Genomic DNA, 22,629 nt, shown 5'->3' on the forward strand with positions numbered 1-22,629 from the left:
TAGGTGAGGTTAGAGAAAAGGGGAGGAGCCATTCGGTATAGCCCCTCCCTTTGCGGGTGCTGGGATGGCTGTCCCCCCTGCGAGTTAATAAAAGGGTGAGCTCTGGGGGGAGGGAGGGCAGTGCAGGTCATTTGTGAGCTAGGAGGAGTGTGTTAGAGCTTTGCCTTCCTTTGGTTTCTGGACCTATCTTTGACCTTGGGTACTGTCTGCCTGCAGCTCTTGGGCAAGGTTAAGGGAGCATTCCTTTCTGTCCACTACCTGGCTGGCTGGGTTGTTCTTGAGATAATTTGGGGGATTTTTTTTTTTTTTAAACTTTTTGTGGTAGGAGCCTTGTGAGACACCTGGGCCTCTGCTGAGCACAAGGCAGGGGAAAACCCATGCTTGGGGTGCCCAGCCATAGGGAAAACCTGCCCTTTAGGAGTGGTCACCAGAAGCAAGGAACAACTGCGGTGTTAAGATCAGATATAGGGTAAAGAGACATTTTGGTTAGAAGATCACGGAGGAAGAGTTTTGCTGCCCCTGCTTCCTACCCTGAGAAAGGACCATTGAGAGCTGCGTGTTCCAGGGGACCCCTCTCCAACTGGGGATTCAAATACTGTGAGTGAGATTGAGAAGGACTGAGGAGAACTGTGAATAAAGACAAACCTGAGTCCACATCTGAGGACCCCCACTTGGAGTCTTCACCTCTGGGAAGAGAGATAACTGGGAATAAAGTGCAGAGACCGTGTGATAGATCTTTGGCCAGCTGGAAGGGGTTTTCCATCCCAACAAGGATATCCCTGCACACTTGGGAACCTCATTAATTCAAGCCCTGGATGGTGAGTGTTTCCCTTGCCCCTGAACCCTTGCACAGATAGAAGGAGAGAGAACTGTAACAGCCGCCTGTGGGAACTAAAGGATTTATGTTGAATTGTGCCATTATTTCATCTGATTACCCTCAGTACCTGCTTTGATTTTGGACACTCAACCCAAAGTCTCCTGTGTATTCTTTCTGGCACCTGCAGCTAAGGTTGCCAACTGGCTCCAGATTTTCGGGACAGGTTGCGCTGGTCCTGGTTTTACCTCCATTGCATACAGGGAATTGTAATTCTGATTTCTCTGTTGCGGTTCTTTAGAAAAGCAAGACTACACATCCCTGCATGCAACGGGGTAAAACCAGGGCTGTAGCAACCTGTTCTGAAAATCTGGAGCCGGTTGGCAGCCCTGCCTGCAGCATCCACAATGTGGGGAGATGTGTGCCTCTCCCAGGGAACACAAATAAGAGTCACCCCTGTCACACTGGGCCCTGAAAGTAAAACCTTCCCAGAGGCCAGCTCTGGGGAAGAGAGGGACAGCGAGTGAATCCAGCCCTGAAGACAGGTAAATTCTTTTATGGCTCCATCAGGTAGCAGTCTGCACCGGGGATGGGGTTACATTTGCATATCATGGAGACTCAGTCTATGCAAATTTATTTCATGCATATTCATTGAGGATATCATGAAAACCTGACTGTGGGGTCCCCAGAATAGGTTTGGGAAGCGCTATCCTAAGGACTGGCAGATAGGCACTATGGGGGTAATTTTCAAAAGCATTTATGTGATTAAAACTGGGTTTTACATGTGTAAATGCAGTTTATGTGCATAAATAGACTTTTGAAAATTGGTACGAAATATGCCACTTTTATGTGTGTAACTCCTCTGGAAATTGACCTCCACCGTGCGCAGTTCTCAGGTAAAGAAACACAAACCAGGCTAGAATTGGCTGGCACTCTGTTAACTTGTATTGCTGTAAAGCCCAGAAGGGACAGTGGCTTCTGCCCCTGCTCTGCAGAGGACTGTAAACCACCCGGAAGCCAGTTTAGTTAGTTGGCTCGAAAGAAAAAAAAAAAGTGTGAAACCCAAGGACTGGAAGTTTACCAGGAGTAAATATTTTAGCGACATACGAGCTCTTGGGGGTCAATACTTAAAAGCAATTGGCCGGATAACTCACAAATTATCTGCATAACTGGAAACTTTGCGTATCTGGCTAAATTAGGATGCAGCTTTCGCTTCCTGTCTTGCTGATACAGCAACGCAGAGCGTGCAGCAGTGCAAGATCGAGGTGGCAGTGTACCACCAGGGTCCCAGCAGGACATAGCTCTTTGCTAAGGGACCGAGGAGGGGTGGATTTTTGGAAATATGCCAAGCAGGGGCAAGCAGGGGGAGGCTGCCCCCAGACCTCTAGAACTTCTTTAAATCCTTCCAAGAGGTTGGGGGGGGGGGGGGGGGGAGACAGTGGGGTGGGTCTGTTGGAGAAGCTCAGCCCAGCAGGGCAAATTAGAAAATTATTACAGGGGGGTTGGAGAATCGATCCACAGGCCCATGTGGTTCCTTTTAAAAAAAAACCAACCAAACAAACAAAAAAAAACAAACCCTCTGCCACTTAACCGGTTATATTATTTAGAAAATAGCTGCTTAAGATGAAAGTTATCGGGCCACACATGGCCCGATAACTTTAAACCTTAACTAGCTATATTCAAATATAGCCATTTGGGTTTAAATGTATCCAGTTAAATTTAGCTGGAGAATAACTGTGGCCATTCAGCAGGCTGATTATGTCAGTGAATATCAGGAACGAGTCATCTGCCTAATGTTAGCTGGATAACATGTCGGCTTGCCAGTTTTTTTTTTTTTTTTTTTCATGAACTCATTCCCAAACTTTTAATGGGATTATCTTGATTTAATTCATTTGGCTTGTTCTCTACAGCGACTCAGTTTCAAACTGAGAATTCTAGATTTTGGTTTGACTTTTTACAGCATGTATGTAATGTACGCTCATGTTTCACGTTTAATTGAACTATATTCTTAAGTATAGCTGTACTGAACTTCACTTTTGACATTTTATTATTTTGCTATGGAAGGAGGGGAGGGACTGATTAAACCAGAGGGAAATCCAGGGTCTGGCGCTGTGCAATTTTATCCCTACGGCGCTGTAAAATTATATTTTTGAAAAAGCATATTTAAAAGAATTTGGAACAGAGAGTCCTATAATCTTACATTGTTTCCCCCTATCACAAAGAACCTGCGTTGTTGTCAGTGGTATAGGAATAAACTTAGAATATTTATTTACTCTCTAGGGTGACCCCCCCTTTCCATAACTGACTCAATCACCTGGAGAGAGACTTATGCAACCACATATAGCAATCATCTTATAATGCTCCAACAGTGCGCCCCCAGATTGTCATCAATGCGCTGAACTCTGATCAGGCCATCCTGACAGCTTTATCACTGGAAGCACTTCAAGCCTGACATCTTTCTACAAATTTAAAACTGGAGGTTCATTTGCAATCCATTTTAACCACCATGCAACTTTGGACACAAAAAGAGAATGGGCCAAAAGCTTCATAGTATACATGTCACCCTGTAAATCATCCAGCTTTAATCCTAAAAGCAGATTAACACCATCAAGAGGTACTGTATACTCATCTTTAATATATTTTGCAAATGCTTGAATAATTTGTTGCCAAAAACTTCTTTATCTTAATAGAGTGAATCCCCCCGAAGATATAACGTTTTTTTTGTCCTACATTTTAGTTTACATTTACTATAGCTGTCAAATTCCAAAAGACCTATCTTAAATGCAGTGTACCAATGTGTATGACATTTTACATTTTAATCTGCATTTCCTTTAAATCTTCCCGTGTAACCAAGTTGTTCACATTTTCTGACAACAGTTTGCTGTTGTATTCTAACAGTGAGCTGAGGATTTCAAGGTATTGCCCACCATGACTCCAAGAGCCTTTTCCTGGATGGTGACTCCTTGCATGGAACTTAGCATTGTGTAACTATAGTTTACATTTTTTCCCCTATGTGCATCACTGCACCTGTCCATGTTAAATTTCATCTGACATTTAGATGCACAGTGCCCTTGTCTCGCAGGATCCTTCTGCAGTTCCTCATAGTCAGCTCGTGTTTCAAATAGCTTTGAATAATTTGGTGACTTCTGCAGATTTGATCACCGCACTTGTTACTGCCTTTTGCAGATCTTTTATGACTATGTTAAACAGCACTGGTGGTGGTGCAGATCCTTAGGGCACTATTTGCCTTTCTCCATTGGGAAAACTAACTCCTACTCTGTTTCCTGTCTTTTAATCAGTTATCAAGCTACAATAGGAAATTATCTCTTGACTTTTTTTAATTTCCTGAAGTCTCCTCTAAGACTACATCAAATACCTTTTGAAAATCTATATACACTATCTCGGTTGGCTCTCCCTTATGCAAATGTTTATTAAGATCTTCAAACAAATCCAGTAGATTGGTAGGGCAAGATTTCCCTTTCCTAAATATATGTTAGCTGCTCTCCAATAAGTCATATCTATCCATATGGCCAGTAATTGTGTTTTTAAGAAAAGCTTTTACCATTTTGCCAGGCACTGACATCAGCTTACCAGTCTATAGTTTCCCAGAGCATTGCTGCAGCTCTTTTTAAAAGTTGACATTACATTGGTGACTCTCTGGTCTTCAAGTACTTATTTATTTAACACATTTTTAGCCTGCTAATCCACAGAGTTTAGTGGGTAATAAGATTACATACATAATGACGCACATGAGTACATACAGTAACATAAAAAGCCAGTAAACCATGCTAGACAATCATAGGTCTACCAATAACTTATTAAAAAAAACAGTAAAATTGTTATAATGCACTGTGGGTTTTTCAGTGTTTTTCAGTGTTAGGACACTGCAGACCTGCTACTAGTAATCTATCTGAGATTTTTTCTGAATTCTGGAGAAAATTCCTTCAAGTCCTGGTGATTTCTTTCTCTTTAATGTGCTTGAAAAAGTTTTTATTATTAGATTTTTGCCTCTCTGGATAGTTTCTTCCCAAATTCTTTCTTGGCCTGCCTTATAACTATTTTCCTCAATTGGATCAGTTTTCCATTTTCTGACAAACATCCTTTTAGCCTCTTTCACATTACCATTTAATAATACTGGCAGTTGCTTTTCTTGACCTTTTATAATGCAAGGAATACATTTTATCTGGGCTTCCAGTATGGTATTTTATGCACAAGGGATCTCTGAGAGAGTTGTAGAATTATAGAGCTGAGTAGTTGGTGTGGATGCGCAGACTAGATAGGCCATATGGCCTTTTTCTGTCATCACATTTCTTTGTTTCTATGTATTTTTAAACAATGTCCACACCTCATGCAACCTTCTAACCCTCGCAACTGCTCCTTTTACTTATTTTCTTATTTCCTCATTTTATTGTAGTTTCCCTTAAAGTTAAATGCTTCTGCGGCAGTTTTACTTAATGTCCCCCTTCCTGTGATTATGTAAAATCTGACTGCATTATGATCACTGTTGCTAAATGGCCTCACCACCGTTACCTCTTGCACTAGCTCCTGTATATTCAACTAAGAACTAGATCAACTGAGAACTAGATCCTCCTCTCATCCATTCCAGGATCAGCTGCTCCATGAAGCAATTGTTCATGGTGTTCAGAAACTTTACCTCCCTAGCAATTTCTGATGGAGTAAATTAAATCTCCCATTACTATTGTGTTGCCAATTCTATTTGTCTTTCTCATTTTTGTTAGCATTTCACGATCAAATTCTTCATCCTGGCCAAGCAGATGGTAAAATACCCCCACTATTGAGAAAATGGGGACAGGGGAGAGAAGAATTAAGATAAGTGTTTTTTCTTCTACTGGATCATGAGAAAAATGTTGAAAACCATTGTGGGTAAACAGAGAGAAAGCAGCAACACTTTCAGAAAAATAATTCAAACACTGGATAGCTTAGTACAGGTTTGGAAAGTCTGCCTCCCTATAGTTTGTAGACATGCAATCTTAAATATTTGTAAAGTTAAAATGATAGCGGCAGTGAACATGTTCCAGAAATTGTGGTCAGGAGATAAGAGCAATAGGAACTGGCGGCTAACCCTAAAAAACAGAAGCTAAGTATTAAAAGGACCAGCAGAGGCAAGCCCTCTTTTTCGTACCTCCCTCCCGTATTTCCCTATGCTGAGACACACATCTAGCATCACTGTAATTTAAATTTGATTGTAATCAGCCTTGAGACCAATTTGGTAAAGGCAGAATATCAAATGTTTATTTATAAATAAATAAATAAACACACACACACGTGTCATGTTAAAATATAACAGGCTGATAGATATTAACATACCATACTGGTCCTGTTATATATCTATAGCACTGGGTCCCAACCCTGTCCTGGGGACCCCCCAGCCAGTCAGGTTTTCAGGATATCAACAATGATGCATGAGAGAAACTTTGCATGCACTGCCTCCATAACATATTAATTTTCTCTCATGCATATTCATTGTGGATATCCTGAAAACCTGACTGGCTGGGGGGGGGGGGGTCCCTAGGACAGGGTTGAGAACCACTGATCTATGGTCATATCTTTTATATCAGGTTTATATAACTGTATTGATATCCAGAGGAAAGAAAGCATTCAAAGTATTAGGCTATATTGAGAAGTATTAGACCTGTATAAAATATTTATTCCCCTTTCTGGACTTTTGATTTGAATTAGCGTTCTAAAATTAGTCTGGTTGTAAAGGTTGATATGAATAGCTAATTAATGCAAAGCGGGATCTGGTGCTATGGCATTGTTCTGAATGTATATGAAGAAGAGATTCAGTTGTACGATGTGATAGAGCAGGTGTCACTGCCACCTTATGTAGGATAAGCTTCTGCTTTTTAAAATGGCGGCATGTGGGAAACGCCCTTGGGGGTCGGTAGCGCCTGTGACGCATTCCCACACACCCCCCAAGCTGCCTTTTGTGAATTTCAAATCCATATATATGCTGATGTTACACATATAAATGTTTTGAAAATTCACCCTATAGTGTGCCATAAGCTAATGCTTGGACAGAGTAAAGGAGTGCAAACTCGTCACAACGAAATTTATGGTTCCTGTTGCAGCCATAGGAACGGATTCTTACACAGGCCTAATGAATGAGCTGGTAAATCTATAGCATCTTTTCTGTCATGCATTACAAATATTACTGCTTGTCAAATAAACTCTTGTAATGAGATTTAATGAACAAAGATTCTGACAGTGGGGAACCAATAATTATAAACATCAGTGGCAGTGTTCTTTTGAGTCATAAAGGAGCGAAGTCTTTGATGAGCACAAGTGCTTTATCTTGATTAAAATTAGTTTAGACATTTTGAGGCAATGAAAATCTGTAAAGGCAGCTGTGAGCCAAGCTTGATAGATGAATCTTTTCAGCATCACGTGGCCATGGCTTTTAATCATCAAGTTATAAAGGCAGGAGGCAACGAAACTGGTGACTTATTCATGCACCAGGGGGTGGGAGGCCAGTAAGATTGCTCAATTCGCTGTCATAGCCCCTCACTGGCAATTTTTCTTGTTTGTTTGTATTTTTTATAGTAGAGCAGTCATCAAGCTGTTTCACCATACTTGGCATAGGCCTAGTCCTCTCCCTTTTACATCCATAAATTATAGTATACAGGCTTAAGTAGCTTATACTCACTTACATGCGATATTTAAAAGCATCAAAAATACGCATATGTTTTCAGTCTCACATGCACATTTATGTGTGAAAAAAAAGGGCTTTCTGTGGCAGGGCAAAGAGTTACACAGATAAATTGCTATTTTATAAGAGACTTACGCACATACATTTGTAAACGTAGTCATGTAACGTTACACCTTCATTTATTGATCACTTACAGATACCTTAGTGGTTTACAAGTGACATGCATAATTAAGCAAACAAAATCAGACTACAGTATGGAAGACAAAATCTATATTCTTAAAGCGGATAAATCTTGGTGTGGTCAAAGGTTTGTTTGAACAGATACCTTATTAGCATTGATTTAAAAGCCTTTGAATCCTCTGTCAGATGCAATGCCTTCTGAAGAGGGTTCCAAATATTAGGTGCCGCCACCGAGAAGGCAGACTCTCTGGTTTCAGCCAGCCTGGCCTGCCTCACTGAAGGGCTGTCAAGGAGGCCTCTCTGTGAAGATATAATAATCGTGTTGGATTATAGACTCTCAACAAAGCAGTAGCCCAAGGAAATGTCCAAATTCAATAGTTTGTGGACCATCATTGCAATTTTAAAGATGATCTGATGGTACACAGTATACCAATGTAGGTCCATTAGGACCTGGATGATATGTTCTCACCTACTTTTACCAGATATCAAGCAAGCAGCTGCATCTTGCATCCCAACATACAAAGCATTGCAATAGTCTAGGAGTGACAGAATAGAGCCTGGACAACTGTCCTAAATCTATGGTTCCAGCAGGGGTTTCAAACCATGAAGAACATGTAGTTTAAAAAAATCCTGCCTAAGTAATAGATTTTATCCAATGGTAAAATGATAGGTGTGAATCAGTCCATATCTCAAGACTCATGACTTGAGGAAGGAAGGTGAACACAACCCCCTCAGTAGTTAGAGATGTTGAAAAAGGGTTGTCAACATAGTGATGGATAATGGTAAATTCTGACTTTGTGGCATTGAAAGCCAATTTATTATGCTGAAACCATTATTTAATAATAGACATACAAATCTGAATCATTTCAACTGTCTCGGACCAGCTCGAGTGTGTGCAGACGAAAAATTGGAGATCGTCTGCATATATTTGGTAACCATCACAGAGGCTTGTTAGGATCTTACTGATTGGCACAAGATATACTGCATGTTAAATAACAGCACCAAGCCCTGTGGAATGCCGGTGGATACAGATGACCAAAGAGAATGTCTCTGCTCAATCCTTACTTGGCATGTAAGTTCAGATAAATAAGAATGGAACCAAGAAAGGGCAACACCAAAAAACTCCACATTCCCTTAAACGAAATAGGAGAATGTCATGGTCTAATGTGTCAAACACTGATGATATATCAAGTAGCACAAGAATGTAGCTATTCCTGCCATCAAGTCTTCTTGTGAAGGTATCCTTTAGAAAGACCAGTAGGGTCTCTGAGCTCAAAGACTTCCCGAAGCCGAATTGGCATGAGTCTAAAATCTGGTGTCTGTCTACAAATTGGTGTAGCAAAATACATTTCAGCAGTTTGGTCATGAATGGTAAAGAGGCAATAGGCCTATAATTAGCCAAATCCAAGAGGGTCAAGTCCGTCTTTATTGAGGAGGGGTCCAAACAGAGGTCCTCTTAAGGAAGGAAGGAACAACACCTTCTTTCAGAGATGGGTTGATAATATTAGCTAAAGTTAATGCAATATTGTCTGTACAGACTAATAACATGGCAACAAAACATGTGTTTAAGGCACAAAAAAGGGGTTGATATTGTGGATAGCTTCCTTCATTTCGGTAATAGAGACAGAGTCAAACAATTCCCAGTGATTTAACTGAGGTTGAGGCAATTCATTGTACCAAGTAGGAACAGAAGAAAAGGATGCTACAATACTGGAAATCTTTGAGAAAAGTTTTTAAAAAATAGTCATAGCCAAGCATAGAAGATATATTAGACATCGCAGAATTAGGCTGATTCGTTATCTTTTTTGCAATCCTAAACAATTCTGCTAATTATCTTGCGCAATTCATATCAGACTCTTCTATTGTTTCCTTTTGGTTGGGTGGGAGGTCTGGGTTAACTGGGGGGAGTTCAGAGTGAAGTAGAAGAAGAATCTTGAGGACCTGAAAAGGTCTGGTAGAGATTTTGGCAAACTGGTGATTTCAATTACATGCGCATATTTTAAAATATACCGACTTCTGTGCGTAAACAGGATTTTACATGAGCAAACTGCAACTTTTTTCATGCATAAAATGTACACTTTCAGTGCATTGCAGATATTCACGCATGGGTGGACATATACACATCTTACAATCTGCACTTCATACCTGACGGGGGCATATATGGGGGCCACAAGGATTTGCTTGAAAGTTACCCTCTGTATGTGCATTAACAAATGCTGAAGGTGAATAGTTTGGCATTAAAAGGATGACTGTGAGTAAAACTAGGCAAACTTCCTCCAGTCCAGTTCTGCAAAATCCAGGTTCAGATCTGTGAACGGTTTTGAATCAAGTATCCTAGGATAATCAGAACCAACTTTAATACCTTTTAAAAAAATATTTCTATATTTACTTAAATCGGTTTGGATTTTAGTAAATATTTTTTTAACTGAATTATTCAAAGACTTTAAAGATTTTGACATAGATAACAGTTAGAGGGTTCCCAGAGCCCCTTATTTTAAGAATAAGAGGATACATCTTTGAATACAAATATCAAAATTGGCTCACAAATATCCAGCCTGGGCGAATATGAAGATTTGGGTTCAGTTGCAAATGGGCCAGATTTCTCTAAGGTAACCTTGTTCATGACCCCTTCCTGGTTCGATTGAATATCTGAGGCACTCGCTTCCGGTGAGATGTGACATGTCCTATTATGTGCTTTTCTGCTGAGTACAGGTAGTAATTTGGGAAATGTAGTCCTAGTCAAACAGTATAGATACATTTTTTGTAAATAACTGCACTGTGAGAAAGATCTCAGAAAAGTTGCTTAGTCAGTTTGATTGCAAGAAGACCCCTCCATTCTGCTTGCCTGGTAATCACCTCTCTGTAGTAATCCAGCGACATGGAGAGATGTGAAAAAAAAAATTCTTTTCCACCTCGAATATGATGACCTTTCCAAGTTCTTGGACTAGGACTCTCCTTTGCACCTGATTTATTAGGGCTTTTCTTCCATTCTGGGTCTTCGTGAAAAATTGAGTATATTTTTATGCGGTTTAGATAGTAAGCACACGTTGAGCAGACGACCTGGCAAGCAATTAAGTGGAACGAAACCAGGAAGATTTGCTGCTATCTCCCATAGTGCTTAGATCATAGGAATGGGAGTTGGGTGGACTCTTGGGATCTGTCTGGGTTTTCTCTTGGGCAAATCGCATAACTCTTTGTGTTTTTCATTTTACTCAGCTGTGATTGGGTAATAAATATGGTGAGGACGTTGCTTGTTTTCCTGTCGCCCCATTGGGACGTGTTCCATAGTTTATCTGGTTCTTTCCAACGTGCTGGGAGTATAAAGCATATTGCAATATTGTCCGAATGAGAAGCAGTATATCAGTACACGTGACCTTACTGTTATGCAACATTTATTTTTCTTCTTGTTATTAGAGATATTGAAGAGATTAATTAAATTGATTTCATTTGTTGAAAGACTGTTCTGAGTTCTGACTTTTCCTAATGGTAACATAGACATTTAGCATACAGAAGTAATATAAATTTTACCTGTCTTGTAATCAGGTACCCACATGAAAATCTAGTAAAGACAGCGAACTTTTGTGCAAGTGTGTTTCTGTGTCCTTCCTATCATAGACTGATTCTGAAAATGAAGCTATCAAACCTTCATGCCCATGAAAGCGGAGGCAACTGTCTCAAACTGCTGCCATCATGGTGTGCCTCCAGCTGGGTGACGCTTTGTCCCATCGTGATAATGCAAAGGTTACGTAACAGATTTATGTTATGCACTGTCTTCATGGCACCCAAAAGCAAGGAGGCAGGCGTTCCTGGCTGCACTTCTCTTTTGAAAGACTCGACAATCTGTTGCTGCGTTGGAAAGAAGGCTACTAACAGTGTTATCCTTGGGTAAATTGGGATTGATATGATTTCTTTGAAACTTCAAAGCTATCGCACATAGATGCTTACGCACCCTCTGTGAGAGCCACCTGCAGACCTGTCTTTTCCATCGGCTCCTGCTGTTTGCTGCTGTATCTACGTGCACGGTGTTTTCTAGTCCTGTATAAGTAGCAAGTGGTATCTCATTTATTTCTTTACACGACATCAACAATAAATCTAGGGGTGAGGCAGATTATGCCACCATTTCTTTAGGAGTATTTTCCTATTGTGATTTAATTGCTTGCAGGCTGCTGGTCCAGTTTCCAGTAGCCAATTTTACCTTGGCAGCAAAACGTATATAGAAGCACTGCAGATGGTTACTGCTTTGACATTTTGATTTAAATGATTCCCTGTGGTGGAAAGAGAGGAAAGGTGATTTTGAGAATGTGTACTTGAGTATTTTCTGGTTATAAAAGCATGATTAATGACTTCTTGGGTGTTTAGTGTCTCAATTTCTGGAGACCCTGCAGCTTGACATTAGGGACCCTGCATCCTTTATTGTAAAGACTGCTTTATGATTGTGCTAAGTATTTTGTTTCAGTGATAAGTTATATGTATAGAGCCGAAATTCAAAGGCATCTATCAGGATCATTTTTGAGTTATCCTGTTAAATGCTGACTTCTCAATATCTGTGCCACTCATCTTGCTAAATTACAGCTGGATAAATCGTTCTCCAGCTAAAATGTAGCCAGATAACGTAGGGGCGGACCTGAGGTGGCCCCATAACTTATTTGGATAACTCTGATATTTGAAAGTAGCCAATTAAGTTATTCAGCAATGTTTAGACATGGGCTCGAGGAGGTATAAGGTTATCCTGGAATGTGTTCCTGGATAACTTTAACTTAACCAGTGATATTTAAAGAACATTGCCGGTTAAGCAATGCTACCAGTAAAAAAAAAAAAATAATAATTCCCCCCACGTCCGCCCCAGTGAAACTAATTCCTGACCAGCTCCCAAACCCCCCAGCCTAATTCAAGTGAAGGTCTGCCACAGAAGCCATCCCACACCCATCAAGCCCAATCCTAACCCTCCTGCCCACCTGCACCCCCCTCCCCCCCAAATCTTTTATGGTGACTGGGAGCTCGGCCGTCCTGTCCTTCTGACAGCGACTCCAGTCTCATGTATTGTGCGCAGCCAGCACTGCTGTCAGAGCAACACATGTGAGTTCCAATCCCCGAGTCACCGTAAGGGGGGGCCAGGAGGGCCTAGGGTGGGGGAGGGGAAGGACCCTTCACTTCATTTATGTTAGGAGGGGGGAGGCTTTCCGAGCCTTCGGGCCTGCAATGGTTTGCACGCATTTTGGGGGACAGAGGGGATTGACCAGCGGAGCCGATTATTGGTTTTATTGAGGGGAAGGGGAAGGATTGGGCTCCAGAAGCGTTTCTTTTTTTCTTTTCTTTTTACTGGGCCTAACATAGTTGTTAGGGTTCAAGTTATCTGAGTAGGTTTTCCAAGATAACGTTATTCTGGGATATTCAGCAAACGTTTATCCCTATTCATTCAAACATTGATCTCATAACATTTGACGTGTCTTCCTGAATTTATTTTTCTTGCCAATTGGAAAAGCCCAAGACGCATTGATTGATATTAACAGTGGACCTTTGCCTCTTTTACTATTTATTTATTTCTTCCTGGTGTGCATGCGCATTTATTTCTGTAATAAGTCACAGCTTTATCCTAGCTGCAAGTAGCCTTTTAGGACCTGTCTTTTGCTTGCAGACAATTAGTATTTTTTTTACATTTGTCTTGCAGGTTCAGCATTTCACACTTGTGCACACTTGTCACCATTTTTTCATATCTCAGTTCTGTTTCTCAACAGATTTTGTTCCAGTTGAATGTAGTCCACTGTCTCTCTGGCCACTGATGATGATAGTTGGTGGTTTTGTGGCTTTCAATTCTGATATTCAAGAAAGTGAGACCATGGAGATCTGTCAGTGTGAGAGACCTGGTGAAAAGGGCATCTGTCTTTTTTTTTTTTTTTTGGTCTGGCAGCTTCCTTCTCGGTTCCCTGTTCTTCTAGCTCAGTGGGAACTTGTAGAGCCATAGTCAGGCCATTTCACACCTGTGGCCAAACGAAAAAGTGCACCCTTACCATGAACACAAGAGACACCATCACAAGGCAGTAGGGGGCTTTAATTTCTATTTTTAATTTTCCTCCTGCTCCATTGGACCCAGTATGGGGATCCTGGCACCATGAGCTTTATTTATAAAAATGTATAGTCCGCTCTGTCTACAGTTCTAGGTGGAATACAAAATTACATACAGATTACAGCTCATAACTATCAAAAGATTCACAAACAAGACAAATATGTATACATCCATGCATCAAATATTATTCACCATATTTAAATTAGTTATGTTTCTAATACTGGAATAATGAGTATGGAAAACAATTGTATCTGTATCTTATGGATAGATCAGAAGATTTAGTATCATCAGACATCGCCAATGTACCTAATGTAAGAGGCTGGGAAACTGCTCACGAAGTTTCTTTTTGAAAATCTGGGGGCCAGCCAGAACCATGGGTCCTTGCACACCCACGGACTTTGCACCTACAAAGTGCACGTGGGGATTTCCAAATTAAATCCCAGGATGTTGCTTGCCAGTTCCACCCTCTCCTTAAAGCCTTGCGCTCCACACCAGTCACACATCCTCCCAAAACACAATGAAAAATTATGCAATTAGAATACATGAAAAAGAACATTCAAAGTACAGTGTTCTGAAGCAAAAATAACCTTTACAACATGTATATTATATTTACACTCTCTGCTGTGGTGCTAACCCTGTAAAAGACTCTTGAAACCCATATAGTATTAAGCCTATCATAAAGCGTGTTGCATATAGGCTTGGCCTTGAGAACACTATAAGTAAATTGAATAACCAAAACAACACTGTAAACCTACCATATCAAAACAGCGTTAACTGCCAGCACTCAAAAAGTAACAACTCTACCTGTGAAAACACAACACTGCAAAATATTACACCAGGTCCTGGAACACCAGTGCACCTTCTATTAGGAAAACAGAACAAGTCAAGCTATTACAGATCCCTACACAGAAACAAAAAGTTAGAAGAATCCCTCAGCTTGGTCATACATGCAGAACACAGAGATTCTTAAATATAGAATAAAGAGACCATCAAATGTAAATAGAAACATGCAGACAAAAACTGAACTGGAAACCACAGCAAGCCAGAATCTGTATGCAGTGCAACAATGGAAAAACAGAAACATCACCATTCATCATAAAACAAATAATAAAATCAAGAAATATAAAACATCATAGTAAAACCGTACTAATAAAGAGAATAAATATTTCAAAATAGCTGAGGAATAGAACATTCAATAATTAAAAACTCATAAAACTTTCCCAAACATCAATAAAATATTTCAAAACAGCAGACACATCAAATAATACACAATAATTTAAAAAAATGTAAGGATTTAAAAAAAAAATTGATTTCCATACCTGGGAACTTGATTTCCAGATGCTCTGTTATTGTCATGGATTAACAGGGGGAAAGTAACGGGTTGTTGCACCCAAACTTTCCTTTCTGTGTCTCCCATGCTTAATCTCATGCACACATACTCTCTGCTGCACTTAATCTCATACACTCACACAGACGTGTGAGCACTCGCTCTCTGCCACACACAATCTCATGCATGTACAAACACACACACACACACTCGCTCTCTGCCGTACTTAATGATATGTGCGCGCGCATACACACACACACTCTTGCTCTCTTCCATTCTCACACACAGACACTGGCACTCACTCTCTATCGTGCTTAATCACATCCGCATGTGCACACATGCATGCTGTCTGCTATGTTGAATCAGACAGGTGTGTTCTCTGCCATATTCAATCGCACACACAAATGCTCTCTCTGTGCCATGCTCAATCACACATGCACACAGACCTGCCATTCTTGTTGCCCCCCTCTGGAAGCATAAAGAGCAGCTGCAGCCTCCAGTCCCAGGGCCCACCCGTCCTTCCTCCTAGCCTCAAATTGGCACTGTTCCTGCTCCTGACTGAAGCTGCATCTTTTTAGCTGGTGGGCCATGCTGCTCCTTCTGCTTCTGACTTCGGGGTAAGAATGGAAAATTCTTTTGGTGGCCCCACTGGCCACAGTGTTCCTTCTGCTGCTGAGTGCTGGCCACTGATTGCAGAGGGAGGCGAGGCCTGTACAAGCCACCTCAGCTGAACAGCGCTGAGGGGAGTAGGGACACCATGAGCAGGTGGAGACATTTTCTCTTGGCTGCAGCAGAGCTCTTGAAGACCAAGGTTTTATCGGGAAAAGGGAAGGCAACTTGTAAGCCACATTGTGAGTGACGATCCATAGTGATTTGTGCCTATGGCCGTGGCCATATCAGCCATAGGCTAGCTATGGCTCTGGGAATTTGCTTCTATTGGGATACATTGTCGTGAGCTTTTTGTAACGTTCCAGCCAGCCGCGGGAAGACCCCCCGACCGCCTGTACCTACCCCCGACTCCACCGAGACTTTCAACGCTGCTGGGATCTCATGCGGCCTGAATGCCACCAACATGGTCTCTTCTCTGCCATGCTCTCAGCCCTTTCACTAGGCGCATGCATGCCCTGTACGCCGTTTCTTAAGGGCCCCAAGATGGAAAACAGGCCATTGGCACACAGTGATGATGTCATGTGTCTGGGATATTTAAACTCCAGCCACACTTCATACCTTGCCTCAGCAACAAATCTCCCTGCCTTGCAGTGTGTGTTGCTTCTTCCGGTGTCTTGCCTTGCTCCTAGTACTTTGTCTTGTTCTCCATGCCTGGTCTTGTCCCTCTGTTCCTTGCTTTGTTGCCTGTTTCCTTGTTGCCTGCCCGTCTGAGTCTGGTCCCCAGTGCCTTGCCCCTTCTTTGTTCTCTGCCTTGGCCTGATTCCCGGTACTGAAATTTGCCTTGGATCTTGTCTACTTTTTGCTTGCCGCCTTTGCTACGGACCCAGACCTTCATCGTGCCTACCGCCTGCCACTGACCTTTGCTATGGACCCGGATCTCCCTCTTGCCTGCTGCCTGCCACTGACTTCTGCTACGGACCTGGACTACTCCTCGCTCCCTGCCAGCCCTGACCCTCAGCCTGTCTCTGGGCTCTCTCTCAAGAACATTTGCCTAAGTCCTACTGGCCCCTGGAACCCAAGGGCTCAACCTGTGGAGAACGGGGCCTGGTAAAGGTGAAGGTCTAGCTCACCCAGTTTAGGGTGCGTTTACCAGCTGTCGGTGTGGGCCTAGAATATTCACCTACTAGGCCGCGTCAACCCTGCCACAGCACAAGAGCTCACAACTGTGGCACCTTTATTCATAACTGGCCAGGGGTTCCCCCACCTATGTTTCTATCCTTCTTCCAACTCAGCTGGGCTATCACAATGGCAGTTGCTGGTCAAGAGCCACAGGCCATGGCTCCCTCTACAACCTGGCTAACATGAACCCTTACGTCTAACCGTTAGTTGTTGCCAGTCAGCGATGGCTAAGACTCCCTGCCTCTGCAGCATCTCCGTATCTGGCTGACTCGGGGGGCAGAAGCCTGGCCTGGGAATCAAAACCACATCCTCCATATGGCAGCACTTATCACTGAGCCTCTGGGCCCGCTGAGGGCATCTGTCTTACGAGGGTATGACAGAAGGATGAATTAAGAGCTGTTGTGTTGCACTTTTCTTAACAGAATCTACTCAACAATACTCTGAGCTTATGAGCAATACCATTTAAGCAGCTGATAAATAAAGAAATCGGTTGTTGTCATAATCTTGCGTCAGTTGAGAGGGTGAACATTTCTCAGTTTATCGCCTTTAAACCCCAAGCCACTTCCAGAGGCATTGCTTCTGAGTGCCTGCAAAGTAATACTGAAATAGATAACTTACAAAGTAATGTCATATAATTATTTACTGCATTGCGGCTGCAGCTTTGTTGTGTGCGTATGCATATTTTGCCAGGTGGGTGCATACAACACAGAAATCACTATTTTTGTATGCAATAGTAATTTTGTATTTCTAGACCACCCTTCCCATTTTAGCTCAAGGTGCCTTACAACATTTTATTTTTCAGGTACGGTAGTCCTGGCCCCCAAGAGTTTATAATCTAAGTGGGTACCCGAAGCAATGGGAGAGAAGAGTGACTTGCCCAAGATCATAAGAAGGAACAAGATTCAAACTGTGCTCTGCAGGCCATTGCTTTAACCATTCAGGGGCCCGCTGTCCTCCAGCACGAAGCGGTGATCCCCAAATGGTTCTCCCTCATAAACTGTTGCAAGGATACCAAATACAGTGAAAAGGCCAGAATCCAAAGCAAAATCTAACATTTTTACAGCTTTAATGCTGTCATTTCTAAAGTGCTACTGGACATACGTAGCGCTGTACAGAAACACAGAAAAAACAGTCCCTGCTGCGGGGAGCTTACAGTCTAGTTAAGAGAAGAATAAGTAAGGGGGATTCCAATTCTGTCCCTTAGTAGCAGATTTTGCCCTTGTCTTTAATGGCCACAGTGGTTTCCACAGACTTGGTGCCAGTAAGTTTGTCAGAGGTTTTAATAGACCCCGCCCCCTGTTGGGAGGGGCCATATGATGGGGGGGGGGGGAGGGGTTATGCATTAGGATTCTAGGAGTCCATGATACCCATCTCTCCACAGAGTGGTGCCAATGGGCCTAATCTTTCAATGGAGAAGGTTCCAGCAGGAGGAGAATGAAGCTTCTGGAGACCAGCGATGGGACTGGCCAGGCTTCACAGGGAGGAAAGAGCCTTAAGAGTTCAGGAGAAGCGAAAGGTTAAGACTCCACCGTGTGCAAACACGAAGAGGTCTGGGGAAGAAGGAAACGTCACTCAGCCCCGAGGGACTGTTTGGAGAGGTGGTTACTGACTGGATTGGTCTTCGGTGGAAGTTCTTGGACAGAGAAGGCTACTCAGCAGAGGAGAGGCTCTGTGAAGGTCCTGTCTGACACAGGAGTTCAGTCAGAAGCACATCCAAGCGCGGGGATTTGGTTAGAGAAAAGGAGGAGGCCTGTCCTATTGAAAAGGTACTGGGGACAGACCCAAGGGAGCCCCAGAGATCAGATCTGCTTGAGAGAGAGTGAATGTTTCTGAAGGAGACAGAGTTTATTTTTGTACCGTTTGTGACGTATTTGCTGTTTGGTGCATCGTTCGCTAATGTACCAGTATTTTTTGGACTTTGTGTTGCCCACCTTCAGTGCTGGTAACAGAACTTTTATTCTTAAACAGAAAACTTTGAAGGAGTCATTGCGGTATCTGGACTGATAAGTGGAGGAGCCCCAGTAGGAAAAAAATCCCCAAGGGCCTTGAAAGGAGATCGTTTCCTTCCTGTGTAGGATCCCACAGGTGGGGGGGGGGGGGGGGCCTGTCCTGGTCTGTGAGTCTCCCAGTGAACCCTGTGCCTATTCCATGAGGTCAGGGGCTACCCATATATGACAAACAATAGTCTGTAGGAAGCATATTTATGGTAGAAAAGTGAGGGTTGGGGAGGGGGAGTTGTCCTGATCAGCTTTTGTGTCCTTTTAATTAGTGGTCTGTCAGATTATGTCATTGACCATGGGTGGAATCACTCACTGTGAAGGTAGAAATCTTCTCTGTGTAACTTATGCAAATCTTGTCTCTGACTTCTAATCAATGCAGATGCAATTAGCTGGTGTGTTTCCCAAACTGGGCATAAGATTGCCATACTCGATCAGTCCAAGTGTCCATCAGCACAGTATCCTGTTTCTAGCAGTGGCCACTCCAGGTCACAAGTACCTGGCAGGATCCCAAACAGTAAACAGATCTCATGCTGCTAATGCCCAGGGATAAGCAGTAGCTTTCCCCAAGTCTACCTGGTTAATATAACAGTTTATGGATTTCTTCTCCAGAAGCTTGTTCAAACCTTTAAAAACCCAGCTATGCTAACTGCCTTAACCACATCCTCCAGCAATGAATTCCAGAGTTTAATTGTGCATTGAGTGAAAACGAATTCTAATTGGAATGTGCCACTTACTAACTTCATGGAGTGTCCCCTAGTCTATTCTACTCAGGATTTTAAAGACCTCCATCATATCCCCCCTCAGCCGTCTCTTCTCCAAGCTGAAAAGTCCTAACCACTTTAGCTTTCCCTCATAGGGGAGCTGTGCCATCCTCTTTATCATTTTGGTCTCTCTTCTCTGGTCCTTTTCCAACTGGAGATCACCAGAATCTAAGGAAAGGAGATGGACCACAAACGTGGCCGATGCAGGTCTACTGGAGAAGAATAAAGGTATCATCCTAGATGCTACTAGAGGAGGTAGGAGATAAAAGACTTAACACTGTAAAAGTTCATTTTGATACTTGATCTACATTGATCGGTAAGTACCCCAACTTGCCCTGAATTGAGAGGGAAGACATCATGTATCTGAAGGAACTAAGTAATTTTTTGAGAAACATCTGAAGTTAAGAAATCCACGGACTTACTTACTAAAAGTATTCGTATCATGTGGAAGATGAAGTACACAGCTGTAAAGACTTTAAAACTCATCATGGCACCTTATCAGTAAAGAGATATGTAGGAAACTACCAAACAGCTTTTATGTGTTTTATTGAGTAGTAACTTTGTTATTCTGAATGCTGAGATTATCAGTGCTGAGTGCCAAGGAAAGAGCAATGTGAGGGCTGAGAGAGGAAATTTTACCCCCAAACAGGAAACTCTGGACAATACATATTATGGCATAAGGACAGAATTCCCACCAAAACAGAAATGTGAGATATGGCCTTTAGAACTGTTAACTGTTCAGCCATCACAGGGGTTACACATGCAAGGGGGCGTCTTTCATCTCTCCAGGAGCACCAAACAGCCCAGCTAGGGAAATGGATAGGGTTCACCAACTCCATGCTGATTGCTTAACTCCTGCTGCTCCTCTCCTCTGTCTTCACTCTCTGAATAACTTTTTCCCTGAACTCTTCAGGGCACGCCCACATCTACCCTGGGAGTTTACCACAAGGAATCTCCTAACACCCATAGGGTCTCCTCAACTGTTCTGCAGGAGCTTCCAATCCCGGAGTCTCTCATACCTCTACAAGCCTAGCGTGGTTTGCATACTTCTGTCCTGATGTTTTTTATTTTTTCTTTTCCCAGTCAGGTGGTTCTGTGTCTCATGATAGTCCAACCTATATGCCTTCCATGTCCAACTAGAAGGGTTCCAATACAAAGCTTAGGAATGAACCACTTCCTCAGAAGGCCAGCTTCTCAAAACACATTTCAAGAGTGATTTATTCTCCCTTTTTGAAGGGCTTTACTGCAGACAAGACATATGGAGATATGATGTCCTGAAAGGCAAGGCTTATATTTCTTTCATTGGCTAAGTGAGTAAGAAACATACATCTCACCAGCTAATGTGCTAAACTTGTGTTGATTGACAGCATATGCACTTTTCCTTAGGCCTACATGTTCAGAATGACTGTAAATCCCAGTGTAATAGTAGAACATTATTGTCATGGATAATTAAGGGTCATTTGAGGCAATAATGCTTGAGCAGATAGCAATCATGAACTTGATGACTAATTGGTCAGAAAACCAAGTTTTGTTTCAAAAGAAACTGGAGTCAATTAGGGAAAAGGAGGGAATTAGGAATACCAGAACCATTTTTTGTAAAAGTTTGAGTCTGTTTTTCGTCAGCAGCTTTGAAAACAAATCCAAAAAGAATCCTTTCACTTTGCTTTAATCTATAGGCCAGGCCCACAGTACAGTAGAAGAAGAATGTATGATAGCAGCAGTGGCCCCTTTAGAATGGGCTCTAGTTCTTTTACTTCCGTCTATGGAGAATATTCGCTTACGGACATATCCCAGTTTGAGTTTCTGGGAGAAAGCCAACTTTGGCAAAACCCTATGGAAACTGCTGTTTAGTTTCTTTGTTCTTTGCATCCAGTGATTTCTGATGTTGCTTCTTCTCTCTGCTTCCACTTGTGTTTTCTTTTACGCTGGCTCCTAACTGGTGAAAAGTAGAACAGTTGGCAGTTCATATTAGACTGTCCTCCTGTAAAGAGCTTTCAGTGAACACAGGATTTCTTGGGGTCACTTTTAGTTTGCAAAAAATAAACCTACACCCAATAAAACACCAGTTTAGAAAACAGGGCAATTATTTATTCAGGCATTTGTCTGAAAAAAAAATCAGACTGATCACTTCTGTCAATAGATACAACGTTTGAATTTCAGCACAGGAATTTGAATAGCATAGTTTTACTGAAATGATTGCACAGATATGGGTGGTTTGTGCTCCAATGGTCTATGTCCATTCTGGGCTCATGTAATTTGAAATAATCCTATGAGTGATCCTCTGTGAGGACCTGAGTGCTGATAGTTTCTCTTGCAGGCTTCCTCATATTCTCTGGTTCTGAAGTATAAAGTGCATGCATGAGGATAACTACCCATGCAAGATTTGCTACTTTCTCTTCCATACTCTGTGAGCATTTTTATTGTTTTTCTTACAGCCTTGCAGTGGTAAATGGGGTACAAATTTACATCTTTTTTTTCACTTTTGAGTTCTTGATGACAGCAGAATAAGATGAATTTTGAAGAAAGCTGCATTATTGTTCCCCTAATTACATTAATGCAATCCAGCCATTTTTCTGAATTATTTCTGAAACAGTCATTTATTGCATTTTACGTGTTGTTCCAATGATTATCTTTCTTGATCAATAATAATTTCTAAATCAAGGACCTGATTTCTTGGGAGCGAAATAGAACCAATCAGTGCCTTTACTGAGTCAAATAGTATCTGTTTCTCTTTGTAAAGGATGTGTCTTATTGCACCAAACATTACTTTTACTTTTTACATGTCCATTCTAATTCTGGGAAGTATAGTTTCAAAGGTCTTGCTGTGTTATGGTATACTACTATCCACGTGGCCAAGATGAAATGTTAGCTGAAGTTAGAAAGGCAAATAAATTTGGCAGTATAATTATAATGGGAGATTTCAATGTATTATCCAGAGATTCTAGTGAGATTAGGCCTTTAGATGCTATAAATGACTGCTTCAGGGAACAGTTGATCCTAAAACTACAAGGACAGCTTCTTTAGA

The 22,629-nt window shown here is 41.9% G+C and overlaps 1 protein-coding gene across 4 annotated transcripts in view; it reads left to right on the plus strand.

The window, feature by feature from the left end:
• Positions 1-22,629, plus strand: part of GLIS1 (GLIS family zinc finger 1) — a 293,185-nt gene that overhangs the window by 71,671 nt on the left and 198,885 nt on the right. Inside the window, exon 1 of one of the 4 annotated variants that reach the window (XM_029617936.1) lies at positions 3,167-3,428. The exons of 2 other annotated variants lie outside the window; for them this stretch is intronic. The gene's annotated coding sequence lies outside the window, so the exon portion shown is untranslated. Of the gene's footprint in view, positions 1-3,166; positions 3,429-22,629 lie in introns of those variants that run through there. One more of the 4 variants, XM_029617938.1, reaches the window with a different exon arrangement.

This window comes from Rhinatrema bivittatum, chromosome 10 (assembly GCF_901001135.1).
Source record: "Rhinatrema bivittatum chromosome 10, aRhiBiv1.1, whole genome shotgun sequence".
NCBI classification, from domain to species: Eukaryota; Metazoa; Chordata; class Amphibia; order Gymnophiona; family Rhinatrematidae; genus Rhinatrema; species Rhinatrema bivittatum.